The sequence below is a fragment of the Nicotiana tabacum genome, chromosome 5, assembly GCF_000715075.1.
Source record: "Nicotiana tabacum cultivar K326 chromosome 5, ASM71507v2, whole genome shotgun sequence".
NCBI classification, from domain to species: domain Eukaryota; kingdom Viridiplantae; phylum Streptophyta; class Magnoliopsida; order Solanales; family Solanaceae; genus Nicotiana; species Nicotiana tabacum.
In genome coordinates, this window is record NC_134084.1 from 125,458,621 (window position 1) to 125,480,070 (window position 21,450).

At 35.8% G+C, this 21,450-nt stretch overlaps 2 long non-coding RNA genes and 1 other non-coding gene across 3 annotated transcripts; 1 reads left to right on the forward strand and 2 right to left on the reverse strand.

The window, feature by feature from the left end:
* Positions 1 to 774: 774 nt before the first annotated feature.
* Positions 775 to 857, reverse strand: TRNAL-AAG (transfer RNA leucine (anticodon AAG)). Its single transcript has one exon. It is a non-coding gene; the product is annotated as a tRNA-Leu (tRNA).
* Positions 858 to 9,009: 8,152 nt separating this feature from the next.
* LOC107810919 (uncharacterized) lies at positions 9,010 to 12,968 on the forward strand. The gene is made up of 2 exons (XR_001653779.2): positions 9,010 to 9,702; positions 12,720 to 12,968. It is a non-coding gene; the product is annotated as an uncharacterized LOC107810919 (long non-coding RNA).
* A 3,518-nt stretch (positions 12,969 to 16,486) lies between these two features.
* Positions 16,487 to 19,939, reverse strand: LOC142181228 (uncharacterized). The gene is made up of 2 exons (XR_012709755.1): positions 19,541 to 19,939; positions 16,487 to 16,772 (listed from the first exon to the last, which is right to left on the reverse strand). It is a non-coding gene; the product is annotated as an uncharacterized LOC142181228 (long non-coding RNA).
* Positions 19,940 to 21,450: the final 1,511 nt, after the last annotated feature.

The following is a 21,450-nucleotide window of genomic DNA, read 5'->3' on the forward strand; positions in this document are numbered from 1 at the left end:
TTATAGACCGGATTATATTTGCAGCGACCGCTTATTCTTTTTAGGACTAGAGTTGTGCGTGATCATTAACGAAATTTTATATTTTTCGGATTGAATCGGTTGCGTGTGGCCCGTCGTATAAAATTATTGTTTTAACCTTGAAAACTATTTTTTGGGTTAAACAATATATTCGTAATCGGTGCTAGCTACTTGTTGACTCATATCTTACTTGTCTTTACTTCCACGTATTAACTCGTCAAGCATTCACCTGTCGTTTAAATTTTACCCCATACATCGAGTAATGTTGTAAAAAAGGCGACAGAAGAAATGCGAACCAAAACTAGAAAAAGTAGTCCATGAACAGTGAATATTGAGCAAATTAAAGAAAACTTATGATATGTACGTCGCGTGAAGCCATTCCTTAGACTTGTTTTTTTTCCCTGGAACAATTTCTATGTCCATTCAATTAACAAAATAAGTTTTTTTTTTCCTTTTTTTTTTTACAGTTTTAGCACTCAGACCTTAGCTCTTCTCAAATCCAAGTAACACTTAGTTCAACTCCTGCTTTGGCTTGCCTACGTATTGGGTAGATCTTCAACGATAAGACTGTTGGCTGCTAAGTAAGTTGATTTCATGGGCTTTCAAGACTTGCAACTGGATTGGACGAATGGATTTAGTTATTATTTTGACACAAGGGAAAAAAAATATTTATATGAGGTTGCTGGCTGCTAAAGTGCTAATTATGTAAACAAATATGGAACAATTATGTAAGAGCACAAAAGAAAAAAAGTTCATTGTTGAGAGTGGGATTTGAGAACCCACGCCCTTTCGGACCAGAATCTTAATCTGGCGCCTTAGACCAACTCGGCCATCTCAACTTGTTGTGCTTATTCTAGGATTCTACAAATATTGTCCTCACTTTCGCTTTAAGTTTTTCGAGCCAGAGCTTACTGTGACCTTCTCTTGTGTATAATATAAAATCTTTGAATAATTCCAAACAATTCTAACATAGAAGCTATGAGAGGAAGCGAAATCTACCACAATTTATCGTTATTTCTGTCTATAAATTTCACTATCCATTAATTTAACACCTGCCCTTTTCAGATCCCACGGTGTGAGATAATACTGGATATGTTGTTGTTGTATTAATTTAAGGAATTTTACCTCCTACAACAAATGTTAACACCTTATTTATTTTAAATAAATACCATTTAAAAAAATTATATTCTATAGATACCTTTTAATGTTTATAGCAAAATATCTAATTTTGGTTACCTCCTACCCCTAAGCCACTAAATACGCTATTCAGTTACACTATTTTCTTTCTCTCTCTACTTTGATACATGTCATTCTCTTCCTCCATTCCCTAAAAACACGATGCTCAATCTCAAAATTCCTCTCACCCACATCACCTACCATTAGTCACAAACGGTGATTTCAAGTTCACGATGTCTCATCACGGTGGTAAAAGGAACGCTGAGAAATCCCACGTTTCGTGTCTCTCATCCTCATTTTTAATTCACAGGAAGTCACGTTGCAAAATAAGATAAACTAAAGAGAAGAAATCATAAACAGTATAGCCGATTTACTGGTCTTCTTTTGGCAAAACTTCATGGTGTACTGCTCAAAGTTCTTGTCATCGAGCTGCTCTCAAAAGTTGTTGTATATGTAGATTCGAATTTCGGCTCAATGAGATTCAGGGTTTTTGCTCGACGGCAGATTCGTCGGAAATTAGGGTTTGTTCTTGAACAAAGACGACGGAGTTTGGGACTGAACAACTTGATTTTTTGTTAATATATTTCAATGTATTTTCAAAGTATCATGCTGTATTTTCATGTATTTCATTGTATTCATTGTATTTTTTTTATTGTAATTCAATGTGTCTCGCTGAATTCCATGTATTTCATTGTATTCACAATCTTTTTTTTTATTGTATTTCAATGTATCCCATTGTATTCTATGTATTTTATTGTATTCACGGTCTCGTTATATGCCATGAATGTATTCATATGTTTTTTAATGAATATAATTTATGTATTCAGATGTATTATATAATCTCTCTGAAGATTGCTACGTGATTAGGGTATTTTTCAGTTGAGAATCTTTTTTATAACTGAAAATACAAATTTTGTGTGTTATAATTGAGTTTGTTGAGTTATATTAGGAGTCTATTATGTTAATTTATTTACTTTCCATTTAAAAACAGTGTAATCCCCTGTTTCTCGCCGTGAATACATTCAAATACAGTCGAATACAATAATCTGTCCAACTGTAATCCCATGTTTCATGTCATGAATACTGTCGAATACACTCGAATACAACAATTGATTAGCTGAACTTCCCTGATTCACGCCTATTTTTGCTACTGTATTCATGAATATAATAGCTTAAATACATCCAATACATCTTATAACTACAAAAAATGTATCTATAATCTGTAATATAGCAAATGGTATCTATAGATAGCTAATTACCACTAAAAGAAAGTGTTTTATGAAAATTTCTCTTAATTTAAAACCTACTTAGGTGTGGTGGCGATGGTTTTGTCCAAATAGATGGTCAGCTATCATTTCTATTCTTCCTTGTTTTCCGAAAATCGCATTTCTTTTTCTTTTGCTCTTGTAATTACATTCGCCCTATAACATTATAAAATGACGGCAAATCTATTAACTTTAATCTTGAATCCATCTTAGTGTTTTAGCATGTTTTAACTTTTTAATTATTCAAAGAGGTAGAGGTAGGCCGAAAAAGTATTGGGGAGAGGTGATTAGGCATGATATAGCATTGCTCCAGCTCACTAAGGACTTGACCAGGAATAGGAAGGTGTTGGAGGTTGAGAATAAAGGTAAAGGGTTAGAATAGGTCGCCTAACGTTGTCCTTGTCTGTAACAGTAACTTTTATATGAGTAGCATTATGTATTTATTTTCGTATGCCTTGATTTATGTGATTACTTGTCGTAGCTTTTGTTTCTGCCTTCTGATTACAATACTCAGATTTAGTTTTGTATCTTTGTACTTTTACTTCCATTTTAGAATTGGTGTGATTGTTGCTGCCCTTCCTTTTATCTTTCTCAAGCCAAGGGTCTTTCAGAAACAACTTCTCTGCCTTCTTGAAGGTAGGGGTAAGGTCTGGTAATCACGTCCAACTCTAGTCCTAAAAAAGACAAGCGGCCGCTGCAAATATAATTTTGTCAAAGAGTCCGGAGTACAATTCCACAGAGAACTAATGTTTAGCTACAATTGTTCACTATCACTAAGAAGACAAGTTCGAACAATTCCTAAGTTAGAAATATTAAGATTCTTATGTTTAACCAATTAACTAATAAATTAATAACTAAGCTACTAAAGGTCGGAGACTAAATTAAGGATGTCTAGAGTTATGATTTCCCCAATTATCGGAATCCTTCCCGCTATATCTTTTATAATTTTGCATAATTATTCTCTACTGATCGTGAGCGCTCGACTTATCATAATTCTCTATCGAGCAACTACAATAATGTACTAGTCATATTATCTTGAATTACGCTAGCTCGCATTTTTTCACTGCTCGCTATGATCACGTCAAAGCTTCGTTATCTCTAATCCAACTTTTAAACCCGTCGTATTGATCTCTCATATATGTTAGGAGTGACGTTGTTCAACAACCACCTAAATATGTATTCTTTTTCAAGCAATACATAATAAATAGGCACCGTTAATTGATAGCTCTTCAATTAACTAAAATAAGCATGTAATTGAACAAATAGAAAAATTCAAAGATTCAATTATATCAAAACGTATCAAGAATTCATCCTACAAAAGGTTTCATCAAAACCCTAGATAACAGAATTAGCTACTCATAAAAGTATGTAAATACAATACTAAAATTCATAACCAATAATGAAAATGGAAGAAGAAAGTGAAAAACTCGTAGAAGAATTCTCCGCCTTGCTCCTTGTGTGTTCTTGCCTCCTTAGGTCAAATCTCTTTCCTTAGGTCGACTCTCCCCCTTCAAAAGTGAGTTTAAAGACTATTTATATGGGATATGGTTAGCATGGGGCGAAATAATACAAGAAAAGACTTTTCAGGTTAGCTTGTTCCCTCTTTCGTGCGCACGCGAGAGTGAACGAGCGAAGTACTTCTCTTTGTCTTTGCCTCCCAAATCTCTTGTGCACTTTCATGCTTTTTTAGCTTAGTTCGCTATTTTTTTTTTCAAGTTTTCCTCAGCTAGCTCGTTCACTATCTCGTGCAGTGGTGGATCTAGAATTTGTAAGTTATGGGTGTTGAACTATTATTTATCTAGAAATTACTATTAAGATAAGTGCTCAAGTAATATATTTGTAAGAATTATTCCCTCCGTTCTAGTTTATATGAACCTATTTCTTTTTTGGTCCATTCCAAAAAGAATGACTCCTTTCTAAATTTGGAAACAGTTTAGCTTAAACTTCCAATTCTACCCTTAATGAGAAGCTTTTATAACCACAAATACTCTGACCCCTTTATGACTTGCTTAGGATCACAAATTCCAAAAGTCTTCATTTTTTCTTAAATTTCGTGACCAGTCAAACAGGTTCACATAAATTGGAACGGAGGGGGTACTATCTTTTTTATATAAATAATAATTCATGACTCCAAAAGTAATGGGTGCTTGAGCACCCATAACCGTCAACATAAATCCGCCATTGCTCTCGTATGCACGGGAGAGTGAACGAGCAAAGTTCTTCTTTTGTCTTTTGGTCCCGAATTAACTTCTTTTGCTCACATTTCGCCCAACTTGCTCCTACACATAAGAATGAATGTAATGAGCATAATTCACTACAAAAACTCATGTAACCTCCCGCAACCACACAAGTTATGAGATGAAAGTACACCGAAAAATATGCATTTTTAGCCGTTTATCATCTGCGTACATACTATCCTCCTCAGACCCCACTTGTGAGATTACACTGGTCTGTTGTTGTTGAAATCGTGATTATGAACTCCAAAGAAAATATCAACACGTTAAAATTATATACTCCCTCAATCCCAATTTGTTTGAGGCACAATTCGAATTCTGAGAGGCAAACGAGTTCTTCTTTGATGACCAGAATTTTTTCATATACCTTTTAAATAGTTTAAATTGTTACTTATTATAATTTATAGTACTTTTTATGTAGTTATTTAAATATGTAATTTTATTAAGAAAAAAAAACTTAAAATATTTTACATCCGAATACACGGTCAAAATTAAAAAATTTAACTCTCAAAATCTGAAATGTATCAAACAATTGGGACGGAGGGAATACTAAAATGATAGTATTAACTTTGAAAAAAAAGATCTTTAATTTAACACATGAAAGAAGCTTCCAAATGACTCCTAATTACATTTATTTGTATCTATGGAGAATTTTGTTCGTTTGTCATGTTACGACTACTTTCATAATATTATAAAATTTAAAGGGAAATATGCATGCATGTGTTGCGAAAAGAAAGTAGATATGGTACGTTTAATTTCTTTAATTTCTAGTAGCATTTCTTACTTTCACATGTAAGAAAATTCTTTCATCCTCTAAACTAGTTAGCGAGTTTGATTCATGTATTTTTTCTATAACGATTCGGTTGGTTCTTTTGAGAGTTGTAGCCGTGTTTCCTCATTTTCTGCTTTTTTTGCGTTCTGTAGTTGTATTATGACTTACCGGGTTAGTTGATTTAGGTCCGGAGTAATTTAGGAGTGAATTGAGACACTTAGTCTCTTAATTGAAAGCTTAAGTAGGAAAAATTGACCGGATATCGACTTATGTGTAAACGACCTCGAATTTAAATTTTGATGATTCCGTTATCTCCTTTAGGTAATTTTGGACTTAGAAGCGCGTCCGGATTGTGTTTTGGAGGTTCGTAGTAGAATTAGACTTGAATTGGCGAAAGTTGGAATTTTAGAAAGTTTGACCGGGAGTGAAATTTTTGATATCGGGGTCGGATTGGATTTTCCAAAGTTGGAGTAGGTTCGTGGTGTCATTTATGATTTGTATGCAAAATTTGAGGTCAATCGGATGTAATTTGATAGGTTTCGGTGTCGTTTGTAGAATTTGAAAATTTCAAAGTTCATTAGGCTTGAATCTGTGTGTAATTCGTGATTTTGATGTTATTTGAGGTGATTTGAGGGTTCGACTAAGTTCGTATGATGTTTTGGACTTGATGGTATGTTTGGTTGGGATCTCGAGGGCCTCGGGTGAGTTTCAGATGGTTAACAGATCATTTTTTGACTTTGGTTGACAGTTGATAACTGCTGGTGTGATTCATCTGGTTTTCTCTTATGCGTTCGTGAGGGAAGTCTCGCGTTCGCGAAGTGTTCTTGGAGGCTGATGGAAGTTGTTCTTCGCATTCGCTAAGAGGAGACCGCGTTCGTGCAGGTGTGGTCAGTGGAGACATCGCGAACGCGAGAAGTGGAACACGTTCGGGAAGAGGAATGAGGCAGCTGGGGACCCCATCCTTTTGGTCTATGCGTTCGCGGGGCAGGGGTCGCGTTCGTGAAGGTCAGAGTTTTCAAAGGTTCGCGTTCGCGAAGGTTTGGTCGTGTTCGCGAGGGGTTTAGTTGAGAGGCAGTCGGAATTGTTCTACACGAACGCGAGTGGATGGCCGCGTTCGCGAAGAAGGAAAATCTGGGAAGCAGTGTTAAATTTCATAAACGAGGGTTTGAATCCATTTTTTATATTTTGAGCTAGAGACCATGGATTTAGGCGATTCTTGAAGGGATTTTCGTGGAGTTGATTGGGGTAAGTGACTCTTACTTGGTTTTGGCTAACTTCCATGATTATGTCCTTAATTTCATCATCTAATTTGTGATTTGGGGTAGAAAATTGGGGGAAAAGAGGAAGAATAGAACGTTAGATTTTTGAGGTTTTGAATGGAATTTTGTAATCGGATTTGAGTAAATTTGGTATGGTTAGACTCATGAGTGAATGGGCTTTTGGGTTTTGTGACTTTTGTCAAATTTCGAGACATGGGCCCGGGGGCCGGGTTCAGGCCGATTTCGGATTTTTGGCTATAATTTAGTACTTTTCTTATGGAATTGCTCGCTTTAGCCTATATTGATTGTATTGTACTATTTGTGGCTAGATTCGGGACATTCGTAGGTCAACTTACGAGGCAAAGGCATTTTGGAGTAGCATTTTGGTCGGATTGAGGTAAGTAACAGTTATAAATCTGTTCCTAAGGATATGAAACCCCGGATTTTGTGTCATGTGATTATTTTGGAGGTGATGCACATGCTAGGTGACGGGCGTGTGGGCGTACACCGTAAGAATTGTGACTTGGTCCATTCCGTGAAACTGTAAAGTTGAATAACTTGTTGTTAGCTATATGCTCTTTGTGTGTTATATAAATTTGACTGTAAATCATGTTAGAAACCATGTTTAGGCTATGTGTTGGTACTGTTGGGGCCCACATAGGTTGCGTTACATGTTGAACTGCCTGTTTTATGCTATTTGTACTCACTCTCAGTTTTTACTTGCATATCGTATCTAAGTCTCTATTATTTATTATTGATACATCATGTTATTTCTGTTTGCGTAGACATGTAATTTTTTACCCTCCCCGAGATTTTACATATTTTAGTGTTTAAATATTTTGTTTTCGTCTAATATCGCTATTTTAACTAGTTTTGACTCTTTGACTTTATTATATCACAAAAATAAAAATTACAAAAATATTTTCTTTTATTTAACTAATTGATATTTTATCTAGTTACTTTTAGTTTATCTACATTTGTTCTCAAAAATATTAGTATTTTCTATAGGAATATTATTTTAATTTTTTCGATGATTTTAATCTAATTCCATTTTTATTTTTTAGTATGATATTTGAAAAATACCAAAAATAGGTTTGTTTTAACGGTTAGTTTTATTTTAATAGTTATTTCTACTTAAGTAGGATTACTTATGTGAGTAGTATTTTTAATCTTGTTCAATAAGAAAGAATCAAATTTGGGCTAAAACAATCCATTTTTAGGCCCATTTTCGAAATTAAGCCCTTAGCCTATATTCTCACTTCCCTAAAAAGAGACCTAATTCCACTAATCTAGGGCCCCTCATTTCCTTTAACCTTGAGCCACATCAAAAGAGAGGAGGAGATTTTCAACACTAATAAAAAAGGCCTTAGTGGCACCTTCCTTCAAAAAAAAAAAACCAGTAGTTGCCCGCATATCATCACCCTAACACCGCAACCCATCGTCCCTTCTACCTCTATTCCAAGCCATCAGATTTAGAGAAATAAAGGAAGAAGATTAACAAAGAACTAATCAGGTTATCTTCTCCAAGATTAAAAAAGGGGCTAGAGATTAGGATAGAGATAGAGAGGAATTGAGAGCTCACACGCATATACAGTCACATATGGGAAAGAAAATGGCTTATGTTACTGATTTTTAAGACAAGGAAAAAAACAAAAATGATGGCTTCTTCTCCATTTCGCCACCCGCTCCGCCGCTAACACTGACGACGTTTGTCGTTCAGCTCCAGCCTCTGTAGACATGTAATTTTTGACCCTCCTCGAGATTTTACACATTTTAGCATTTAAATATTTAGTTTAGGTCTAATATTACTATTTTAACTAGTTTTGACTATTTTACTTTATTTTGTCACAAAAAATAAAAATTACAAAAATATTTTCTTTTATTTAGGTAATTGGTATTTTATCTTGTTACTTTTAGTTTATCTACCTTTCATAAAATTCAAAAATACAAAAAATAGTTTCACTTTGTTTTCAAGGATATTAGTATTTTGGTAGTAGTATTATTTTAATTTTGCGATGATTTTAATCTAATCCTATCCTATTTTTAGTATAATCTTTGGAAAATATATATATATAATTATTTTGTTTTATTTCCATTTCAGTTAAAGTCAATTGTTAATTATACTTTATTATCTGTGATACTTTTATTTTACCCTTGGAAAAGAAGAATGAGTTTTGGGCCAATTTTGTGTTTTGATAGGTCCAATCTTAGGCTCATTTTCGGAATTTTTCCTTAGCCCATACCCCCCACTTCCCTAAAAATGACCTAATCCTTAACCTTTCTTCTGGAGTAAAAAAAAACCTAGGAGCTGAACCTAGAAATCGGCAGGCCCTTCAGCCATCTCCACATTTTCTTCTTCAACCTTAACACACATAAAAACTCTAAGAACACCCTTAGCTTCTTCTGCTAGACCCTAACCAAAGACCACAAAAAATGGGCAGACACACAAAAACAAGAGCTCCCAACGACAGCTTCTTCTTCAACCCTTGAACCACTCTAGACCGCCGCACACCCTACTGTCACCTAGCCTCATCACCGCCAGCCACTTTACTCGCCGGAACAAGACCTTGCCGCCATCAGTCCCTCGACCAACGATCCTCTTTGATTTCTGCCACTTTCCCCACCACCAAAAGTCGTCGTTCAAACCTCCACCCTAAGACACTAAAGGCAGCCGCCGGCCACCAACCTTAATAACCTTCACACCCCTGCCGCCGCCTCGAGCCGTCTCTCCCTAACTCCCAACGAGATCAGTTGTCCATCCCCACAAAGAAGACTCCTAACAGAACCCCTTTTGATTTTGAGCTCTTGTTTTGTTCTCTACTAAAAAAAACATACCCACGCATAGACATAGCAGAACAAGGAGATAGCGAGGTAGTCCGGTCAGAGTTCGACGAGGTTTTTCGGTTTAGATCTTATGCGTGGTTCCGTTGCTTAGCATCGTTTAACTGTCCAACAGTCGGATTTCATATCTATTCGAGGTTTACTTCTCCCTTTCTTTTACTATTTTAGCTTAATTCAATGCTTCCGGTAGTCTCGTTAATCTCTCTTTGATCCGTTTTGTTGATCTTTTAAATTAATGTTTCATTTTTGTTTGTGATGCCTTAGTAGAATTTGTTTGCCAGTTTTTTTGGTTATTTTGATTATTGTTTGTGTGTTTCTTTCATGTAATTTTATATTCGGGTAAATTCTTAATAGCTAAAGTAAATTTGGAGTTCCGTTAGGTTTCGAGACTTTAGGATTAATGATATAGTGATAGAAAATTAAGTTAACAAAGTTGAGTAAATTAGATGATCGTTTGGATGTTTGAAAGGTCTTATGCCGTGGGTTTGGGCTAAAAGTTAAAGAATGGCGCATATTGGATTGGGTTTGAAAAATATTTTATCACTTCTTTTATTCTAACTCTTAATTAAATTGTTTGGAGCATGTTAGGTCGTCATCACCCGGGGAAGGCAAACTTTAGGTCTTTTATTCTATTTTGTTTGAGGTAAGAGGTCGCTCCTTTTAGTTTATTATCCAGGGAATGCCTCACAAAATTTGTATATAGTATTATCCAGGTTATGCCCCGAAGTATATGTAAATGACAGCCAGAGACTGGATGACGCGAGGAAGTGTAGAATAGAACTTTAGTATTTTATTTTATTTTGTTCTTTCCCTTTTTAGTTGGGACGACCTCGATCCTCCTTCGTGTTTATTTTTACTTTTTTTTGGTGTTTGCACTTCAATTTGAGTATCCTATAAAGCCAACTGGATCATGTACGCAATTGTGACCTTCACGGGACTTGGGGAGTGCCTAACACCTTCTCCCCGAGTCAAATGAACCCCCTTTCCCGAATCTCTGGTGCAGACTTAGTTTTGGAGTCCAAAGTGTTTTAAAAGGAAAATTATTTTTAAAATGGTGACCTGGCACACCGAAACCAATGTCAGGTGGCGACTCTGAAAATTCCTTTTGAACACAATTTTGTCACTTTGTAATTAAAAACCCTTTTTAAGCTTTACAAATCTATTTTATTATTTTTAAGAGGGTTAGTGAGGTAGTAGAAAAAAGGTTGTGACAGCCTCTGATTCACCGAAAAATTTCATATCAACCGGAATTTCGACTTGAATTGATTGATATTCGAAACCATGGAATCCGATGAAGTTTGATGGAGGTCATTTTGGTTTCGAGCTTTCCGGTGCCGATTCGAGTCCCCGTCCGCAGTTCATCACAATTTTCAGTTCAAGCGTTGAAACAATCAATTTTCAGTTCTATTGAGAATTTGTCGAGCCTCTTTTTATTTTCTCTTCTTAGGTGGGGATGGCCTCGAGCCTCTTTTGTGTTTATTTTCTTTTTATGTATTTTTTTACCTCAATTTGAATATTTTAAAAGCCAACTAGATCGATTACGCAACTGTGACTTTCATGAAACTTGGGGAATGTCTAACACTTTCTCTCCAAGTCAAATGAACCCCCTTATCTAGAATCTCCGATGCAAACTGGTTTAAGAGTCAAATATGTTTTGAAGGAAAATTATTATTTTGAAAACGGTGACCTGGCACACCAAACCAAATGTCAGGTAGCGACTTTGAAAAAATCCTTTTAAACACAATCTTTGTCACTTTCAAAATTGAAAACCCTTTCAAGCTTCAAAATCTTTTTAATATTTTAAGAGGGTTAGTGAGGTGAAAAAAAGGGTGTGACAACTCTGGCGACTCTGTTGGGGAATTGCAGGTTCAAGCTGGTACTTGATCTTGCTGGCTTTTTAGAATATTCGGTTGAGGTTTTTTATGTTTTTTTTATTTACTTTTGTTTATGTTGTTTTATTTGCTAGTTGTTTTATGTGTTTACAGTTTTTCCTTTATGTGTTACTGCTTTATAATTGTCATCATATGCATCACCCTGAGTCAATTCTTTCTGCAACAAGTCTCGTAGTACGCGTCGCGTACACGAACTCTTTGTTGAGTCACCCTTATTTTAGAAGGGGGAGCCGTCGGACATATGGAGTGGGTGGAAAGCTTGAGCAGCCACTATCGATCATACGCTCCTCCGAATTGCCTTGTTAGTGAACCCCAAACGTAGGTCAGCCTTTAGGTCATTTTTATTTGCATCATATCATTATGACATAGCAGGGCCCGGTCCTAGGTACCGTGTCCTTTGTAGGAAGCATGTCCAAATGTGTCAAATGGGCCTACTAGCCCAAAATGACATTCAATCATCCTATGTGTTAAAAAGATTAGTGAGGGTTTATCACTTTTATTTTCTTGCCCAGTTTTCTAAAAAGATTAAAAAAGAAAAAAAAATTACACTTTCTTATTATTTTTTCAAAAAAGACAAAAAATAGTTTTTCAAATTAGTTGTGTTTTTTTCAAAAGCTTTCTCCCATGTCCAATCCTCCCGAATTATGCATACCTGATTCTCGTCTTTCGGGGCGGGATACGTAGGCAGCCCACATAGGGTCCAATTTTTCTAGTGAATCTTAGGTTGTTGGCTTCAGGGGTCGTAGCCAAATCGGGCATGTTTAGCCATATTTGGCCACGTCGGCCATTTTGATAAATAGGGCTATTTTTGCAAACAGGCTTGTTTAATTGTGTTTGGAGAGTCTTGAATCCACAATTAGGTATATCTTTACTTTAGGCTCGTCCTGGTCGAATTGCATGTCTAGCCGCATTTGGCCACATCGGCCATTCTTGCAAAATTGAATCATTTTCGCAAAAGTGGTTTAGTGACCCATGTCTTAGAGTCCTAAGTCCACAACAAGGTGTCCTCTCTTTTTAAGGTCCATTTTGTTGAGTTTGCACTTCTAGCCATTTTGTTTGCCACATAGGCTATTTCTACAAAGTAATTTTTTCATGTCTTAGGTCACCTTTGCTGAGTTTGCACTTCTAGCCACATTTTGGCCATGTAGGTCATTTTGCAAAAATAACCTTAATCATGCCTTGCATTTGTCCAATAGAAGGTGTCGTGGCGTCGCATAGTGTCTTGAGTCACTAATCTATTTGGTCGTATTTTTCTCATTCAGGCATGGATCTATGTACCAGAACTCGAGCATGACAGATACCCCAGGACCATCGCATTTGGGAGCTTGTTTGAAGAGATTTTTATATTTTGAGTCTGTTTTCATGTTTTCTTTTACTTTCTTGTCTTGTCTAGTAGTTTTGATTCTTTTAGGTGGTGTAAGAGTTTGCCGAGTCTTTTGTCATCGTACTTCTCATTTGTATTTGAAAAAAAATAGTTATAAATGAAAATCCAAAAAGATTTTTGTTTTTTAGTTTATTTTTTCCATTACTTTTTCAGAACTATGCTTGGTCTAATTCATGTGACACATGATACGTAGGCAACCTACATAGGATTCGAGCGAATCATTATTGAAAAAAGAAAAAAAAGAATGAAGTTATGGGATGTGAGAAATGAGCGGAAAGAAAAGTAGTGATAATTAGAAAGAAAAGAAGAAGGAAAATGAGCAAGCCAAGAAGTGCTAGAAAAGAAGGAAAAGAGAAGATTGAAATGAACAAAATTGGGATGATACCAAATGACCTTGTGACCCTCGAAGTCATTCTAGAATCGTTAATTGTTGCTAGGTGCATTGCACGCAATGTGATATTTCTATCTGATAAATTGCCTAACGCTAACATGTTGGCTTCATTTTGCCCCTCTTTGTTATCATCATTATAGCAGAAGGGTGGTTGGTTTGTGGTTCTTAAACTGGTAACTCATCCCTACAACATAAAGTCGAAAGGCAATGGCAGATGACAACAGATTTGAGTTAGTTGATACTGGTGCCCAAAAGTAATTGGTTGAACAAGACACTAGGTTGGTTGAAGAGGAAAGGATGTTAAGGCAACACATGGCGGATATGTATTAGGTTTGGATGGCTGGGAAGACACCACCCCTGCCACGACCTAGCTTCCTAGATGTTATCCTTACCCAAGCTCTGGTCATAGTGCCAGATGCAGCGGATACTAGCCAAATTCCATTGCCTATTTATATGAGACGCATATGTTGGGCATGATTTGTATTGAAAAGGAATATGAGAAATCCTCTGAATCCCTTGGAGGACCACTTATCGCGAAGTTTTCAGCGCTATCAGTCTCGGTTCCAGAGGTTGATCTTAAGAACGAGTTGGCAAAAGGGACCCAAAAGCTATTTGCTAAGGTCAATGTGATGGAGACTTGTGGAGGTTCTAGTAATATTGATGTGGAACTCAGTGGCTAAGATGTCGAGCTTGGTAATTGGAAATACACTCCTTTCTTGGCTAGCCAAGGAGGAGTTTTGGTGGTTTATTTTGTTATCATTTATGTTGTCCGAGTTATATCAGGGTTGTAATTCGGATATTGTCTTGTGGCTCAAACCCTTCTTCTTCTTATTTTGCATAGTTCGTTTAGTTGTAATAATACGTCTAGTATTATCTACGATTGTTCCAAAGTTGTAACCCATGTCTATTTTGCTTATTTTGTTCAAACTTTTTTCACCATCTGTCTAATGCAATCTCCTGTTTTCTGTTAGTTCTAGTCAGTTTTTGTTTAGGTCGTTTTTTCTTTTATAGTTCTTTTCATACTGACTCTAGTAACATGAAATGCACGCATAATTCTCAGCCTGGTCGTGAAAGTTAGTTTAATCATGAAGCAATGACACAGTTTTGAATATGATAAAATGATGCATTTGAGGAAACAAGTAAAGATTCACGCATTCTGAGATAACCTGAAGCTTGAATTGAGCAAAACTGAGGCAGTTAGTCTGGGAAATCAAGAGTTGATGAGAGCATACAACAAGGGAATATCTCTCAAGCAGTTTGAGGTAGATACGCCAGTGCTGAAATGCATTCTTCCACATCAAGATAAGGTTGAGTCAAGTTTGCTTCGAACTGCCATGGTTCATTCACTGGGACAAAGGTATTGCTCATTGACACTTTTTATTTTTGTTGATGCCATCAATAGATACTATGTATGATTTCTTTGCTTATCTTCGATTGCATGTTTGTACTTGACATTTTTAAAGTTTGGTATGACGAATGCATTTTATCTGCTACCTAAACACTTTTATCTTTTGCTACCCCTTTTGAGCCTTAATTTGTTTTATTTCATTCCCCTCTTTTGGAATCAGAAGCAGAGTTAGGAATTAGAAAAGAAAAAGAGAAAAAGAAAGGCAAAGAGAAAAAAAGGAGGAAAAAAAAAGAAAAAAAGACAAGAAAGAAAAGGAAAAGAAAAACAACAAAATAAACCAACTTTGTGTTTGAACTATGTTCGACCCGATTCCTTTTAAGGATACGTAGACAACCTTACTCTAAGATTTGGTCCCATCAAAACAAAAATCCAAAAGAAAAAAATCCCCAGACTCCAATAAACTGGGGCAGAAGTTTTAATTTTAGCCAAAAGATCTGATTCCAAAAGTTGTAATTTTGAACCCTTTCATCTTAAATTATTTTGAGCCTTCAGCCACCCTTTCTTCCCAACCCTGTCCAAAAGCCTACATTACGGTCCAAAGAAAGACCTTCCGACCAATCTTTGAGGATGCCAAATAAAGTGTGTGGTAAAAGTATGATCTTCTTGTATCATAGGTAAGGGTGGAAAATAGTCCGGGCCCGGGCCTCTTGGGCTGGTCCTAAGTGGGCTGATTCTATGTGGGCCCGGGCTTAAATGGTCTCGGGCTTCGTGGGGTTTTGGATGTAATCAAACCGGGACTAGGACCACGAACTAATGGTCTCGGGCTAAGTGGACCAGGCCCGGGCCCAAACGGGCCTAAGTGGGCCTGACCTATTTTTTTTAATTTGCTTTTGGAGGTAACCGGACTAGGACCACGAACTAATGGTCCCGGGCTACTATGAAGATATCAAAAGGAACAAAATGGGGTCATCCCGTTAGCGTTAGGGCATTTAACAGCAAAAATATCACATTGCGTGCAATGCACCTAACAACAATTAATGGTTCTAGAATGACTTAGAGGGTGATAAGGTCACCTGGCATCATCCCAATTTGTCCATTTGAATCTTCTCTTTTCTTTCTGATTATCGCTCTTTTTCTTCCTTCTCATTTCTCACATCCCATAATTTCACCATCTTTTTTCTTCTTCTTTTTCCGTTTCCCTTTTTCTTTTCTTTTTTTTAACAGTAAAAAAAATGATTCGATCGAACCCTATGTAGGTTGCCTACGTATCATGACCCCGCATGAATCAGATCTTTGCGTAGTTCTAGAAGATCGGGAATAAAATAAACAAACTAACATTTTCATTTTCTTTTCTTTCCTTTTTTCTTTTCTTTTTAAAACGGATGCTTCTATGAAAAATTATCAAGGAAAAACCCTAAAAGAGAAAAATATTTTTTGATTCTTTTTTTATGAAGGAAATCTAAGGAATAAACCATAGAAAAAATATTTTGAATCTTCATTTGATATCCTGACGCAAGATTTCGAAGAAAGCAATGAAAAAGATAAAACAGAATGTTTTTTTTTTGGATTTCAATTTTGATTGCCTAAAGGAAAAATTCTAATGATAAACAAAAGATAAAGTATGTTTTTTTTCTATGTACAATATCCTAAAGTTCTAATAAAAATAGAAGTTTTTTTTTTCATCTTTCGTTAATTTCCCAAAGAAACACCTCACGAGAAAATCTTTTTTTGGATTTTGGAATTAACACCTTAAAGAAAGGTTTTAAAGAAGCACTACAATAAAATTCTCTCTCTCTTTTTGAATTTTGGTCCTAATATACTAAAGGAAACATAAAAATAATTCATTTTAAGTTCTAGGTATTAATTGCCTAAAGGAGAAACAACCTCAAATTTTTTCCAATTCTAGAATTAGTATTCTAAAGAAAACTTATAACGGAAATATAAAATGCAACATCTCTTTTTTGGATTTTTGAGTTACAACACATTTTTTCAAATATAAAGCAGAAAATAACAATAACAAAGGACTTGACATTACTGTACAAAAGTAGAAAGTAAAAGACGACATAAACTGAAGAACAACCTCAGGACATAAAAATAAAACAAATCTCCTTGAGCAACTCCCGACTAAGTGATCCTGACTGGATGGTCACGGGGCGTCTGTCATGCTTAAACTCCGGTAAATAAATCCACACCTGTATAAGAAAACTTAAACCAACACTATGTGAGACAAAAACATTCCTTACTAGACACATGGAAGATATGATTGAGGCTATTTTTGCAAAATGGCTTATTTGGCCAAAATGTGGCTAGAAGTGCAAAATTTGGCTATGATCCCGCAAAGACAAGAACCTAAGATTTACTGGGAATACCGGACTCTATGTGGGTTGCTTACGTATCACATCCCGAAAGACGAGAATCAGGTATGCGTAGTTCGGGCAGATTGGATACGGGCGAGAATTAATTAAAAAAAACAACTAATTTAGAGAAAACATATTTTTTGTCTTTTTTTTTTAAAAAAAAATGATGAGACATGTAACATCTTTTTGGATTTTTTTTTTTGATTTACGAAAAATGATGAAAAAAATGCAAAATATCTTCTTTTTTTTTTGAATTTTCAAGCTCTTTTTTTTAACAAGAATGTGACAGAAAACATAATCGGGCCCCACTCGCTTTATCTTCACACTTCAACCTTTTTTTTCTTTTTCTTTTTCATTTGCCCTCAACTATTATTGGTCCGCCAAATGACCCTTTTACCCTTGATGAAATGCAACATGCAGCACATAGGATGCATCAAGATGGTCTGTTATTTTGGGTACACCTGTCCTAGACGGACCCAACCCCTGTATTGAGTCCCCAAAGTCAAAATGCACATGATGCAAACAAGCGTTCCTACTAGGGATCCGGCATGAGGTTTTGTTATACTAGGTTTATCTTGGGTGTTTGTTCTAGACCTGGCTTACCCGAGCGGACAACTCGAGCCGAGGAGGGGCTGCGTACTGGTAACCAAAAGATCATCCCGCTTTGCAACTTGTCCGAACCTCGTTCTATTTGGGATATGACACTAACAGAAAGAAGTCACGACCAGCGTGCACTCCTCGGAAGAGAGAAGAGAGGGGTTTCGTAGCAGTTTATATACAGTTCAGATAATATCAAAGCGATAAAAGCAACATTTGGTACATTAGGCCCAAACATGTAATAAAATCAGATAATAAATAAAGCCAAATATAACAATTCATCTAAGCTCGAATTCTGAACCATGAACCAGAGATTCTGGGTTCGGTCCCCAGTAGAGTCGCCAGAGCTGTCACACCTCCCTTTTCACCTATACCCCCGAGAAAGGGTATATAAGGGAGTTTTTCCAATTTAAGTGACAATCGAAACGGGATTATTTTATTTAAAATTCAGAGTCGCCACTTGAGATAGTTTATGGTGTCCCAAGTCACCGGTTTAAATCCTGAATCGAGGAAAAAATTGACTCTGTACTACAGTCCGCGAATCAAAAATCCGAGTAAGGCATTCTGTTAACCCGGGAGAAGGTGTTAGGCATTCCCGAGTTCCATGGTTTTAGCACGGTCGCTCAACTGTTATATTCAGCTTAATTATCTGATTTTAAAAAATTATAAACCTATGTGCAAATTTTAACTTTTAACCGCTTTTATTCAATTTTTAAAGAAGATTGAACGTCGTTTAAAATACATCTTTGGATCGCGCCGCATGAAATGCACCCGCAATCCTAAACATATTTTATTCAACGTTGTGGAGAATTGAAATTGGGTCACATGAAATGCACACTCGAAATTAGAATTAGGTAACACAGCTACATCACGGGAACCGTATGCGTAGCCATAATTTATTCAAGAGTTTGACTAATTTTGTTAAAATTGGTTGAGATTAGAGGTCACACAGCTCGTGGAATTAATGCGTGGATGATTTGAGCCCAACTCATAAATTGCAGGTGTATCATCATTGAAACCCAAAACTAGCTTAGAACACTACATCAATATAACAAGAGTATGACACTAACTAAAATTATGTATTGTTTGTACTATTATGGAGTTAAGTGCCCACACAGTGCATCAATCTAGAAACAATCCTTTTACTTTATTTGTCATAAACAATATTGTACTACTGCAGCATGGTCAGATTCAAACTTAAACAAATTAAAATCATGAATGAAAAGCAAAAGCACATAGCAAAAGCAAAAAGCAAAAGTAAAAGCAAAAGGGTGCAATTATTTTTGCCGCTTTTAATATTTCGGAAAAAATTTAAAGTTATTTAAAACACATCGTAAGCCACGCTACATAAATGCACCCGCGGTTCGGAACACATGTTATATAACATTGTCGAGATTTGGATTTGGGTCACATAAATGCGCACCCGAGTTTAGGAAGGTAAATTATTAAGTAGCGCGCCTAAAGCGACTACGCCTTTTCGAATTTGCGAGGGCCATGAAAATTCAACTAAATAGCACGCCTCCAATTCTAAGGATTCAATTATTCAAAATCAACTAAATGAGGGCAGCCATCTTAGCTGTTGGAAGTCAGTAGCTTTTGAGGCTAAAGCTAAAGATCTCAAAATTCTAGGATTCATTTCAATTAACATGCTTTCCCCAGCAACTGGATTTACAGCAAACAGTTTCCACTCTTTAATTTTGAAATAATTAAGCTTAAAATAAAAATGAAATCCTACGAAGGGAAGAGTAACCAAATTTAAAGCAAATTTGTTATATTTTTAAAATAAGAGGTGTTGTGATTTAAACAAGAAATAAATCAATACACAACACATAGAGCAATCAACACCATCACATTTAATTTAAATTCAACCATGGTCCAACCAAATCAGTGTACGCCAAGAAACAACATTTCAATGTAAAACATTTACAAATTAACAAAATTCGTCATGGAGATCGAAAGCAGCAGAAATTAAGAATAAAGAAATGGAACCTCTTTAAATGACCAACCTGAGCCGGTGTACAAGAACCCGAACAGAAAAATTTTCCGGACCAAAACTCGAATCTCGACGGTAGCTCGGACGGAACCTCAAATCATCGACAAATCGAACGGAACTGAACTGACCCAATGGATGGAGCTAGCGACCTACGAACGGGCTTTAACGGAACTCGGACTTAACTGAAAAGCCACTGCTTTTCGATGACAACCAAAGAACGAGAAGAAAATAAAAGAAACTTTTCACTGTTGCTACTCTCGTTTCCGGCGAGATCGACGGTGAAAGAGGAAGAACGATGGGGGTCGTTCTTAGTTTTGGCTGCTGTCGATCTCTCTTCTCGGTTGCTCTCTCATGGCTACTACTTTTTTTTGTAGAAGAAGATGATGCTGGGGGGTCTGTGTTGTTGATGCCCGAAGAAAGGGGGTCTGTTGCTTTTGTTTAAATAAAAAAAAAGTCACGACTGGAATTGGGGGTGGGGCCCTTTTTTTTGTTAATGGGAAGGCACTATCTTCCCTTTTTTTCGTATTCTCTTTTTATATTTCCCTATTCCCAGATCTATATCTTTTTTCCACTCTCGTCTGTTCCCCTCTATGTAGTGTGTGTATTATTTTTGGACTGAAGAATAATGAGAAGATGCCTTGTGGTCCCCGTGGCAAAAGAAACGTGAGTGGAAATTGAAGATGGAGTGCATGTGAGGTTTGTTATGTAGAGATAAGGAAGCATTTTGGCAAATGAAAACTTTTGATTGGTTCTTTCTTTTTGTCTTTTCTTTTAAAAACTAATTAAAAATACTACATTACTATTACAAATTAGAAAAACACAAGAAACTATTAAGGAAAAAGTTATAAAATTGCTAGTCTTACCAAAATTAGACAAAAACATATTTTTGTGAATTTCTTTTCTTTTGCAAATGAAATACATCTTATATCTAAAAGTGTAATTCTTTTTTTTTTTTTTGGTAATATTTTCTTTTCTTGATAATAAATAGTAAGCAAAATGATCTACTCTTGCTAACTAAGTAAATAAAAAAAACAAGGTAAAATTATTACACTCAAATCTCTAACTCAAAAATTGTACCAAACTAGATAAAACCTTTTCTTTGGTATTTTATTATTATTATTATTATTATTATTTATTTTTTTTTTTGAAACTTTTCTTTTTTTGTAAATGGCAAATAAAACTAATACTCTAAAATATGTATCTCTTTTTTTTTGTTTGTAATTTTCATTTTCGTGTAATAAAAATAAAGTAAAAGAGTAAAAATTAGTTGAAATAGCTATATTAGGCCTAAATTAAATATTTACGTACTAAAATATAAAAAATCTAGGGGATGGTCAAAAATCACATGTCTACAGCAATTAGCAATACCATTTCCTTAATCATCTGAAGATCATTCACCCTAATCATCTGAAGCTCATTTCTCTAATCACCTAAAGCTGCCAGTACCACCTAAGAATGTTATGAATTTCCATTCAGAACTGAACTGTAACCTTACACACGCAAATCTCAATCCTTCACAACATATCGCATATACCATACCATCCTAAGGTAACATGAGGACTTCACCTCCTTTCCGAACCATGAACGTTTACGTACTCAACTAGTCAAGAACTTCCATTGATCCCATCTAGAAGAAAAATCATTACACATCCCATGCTCTGCATGACATACATAGGTCTTGTTCAAATTCTTACAATACCGACACGACGGATGAGATCTGTATAAATTCATAACACCGCCGAATCAAAAATTCATTGGGTCTATACTTCTAGCAAGAACTATCACCTCATTATGAACCAAACAATGGTCTTAGCCCCTTAATTTACTTCATATACTTAGATTGCACTGATCTCGAATTCAATGATCTCGTCTCACCCATTACGAACTGCTCAGGCAATAAGCCACCCCAGACACAATCAAAAG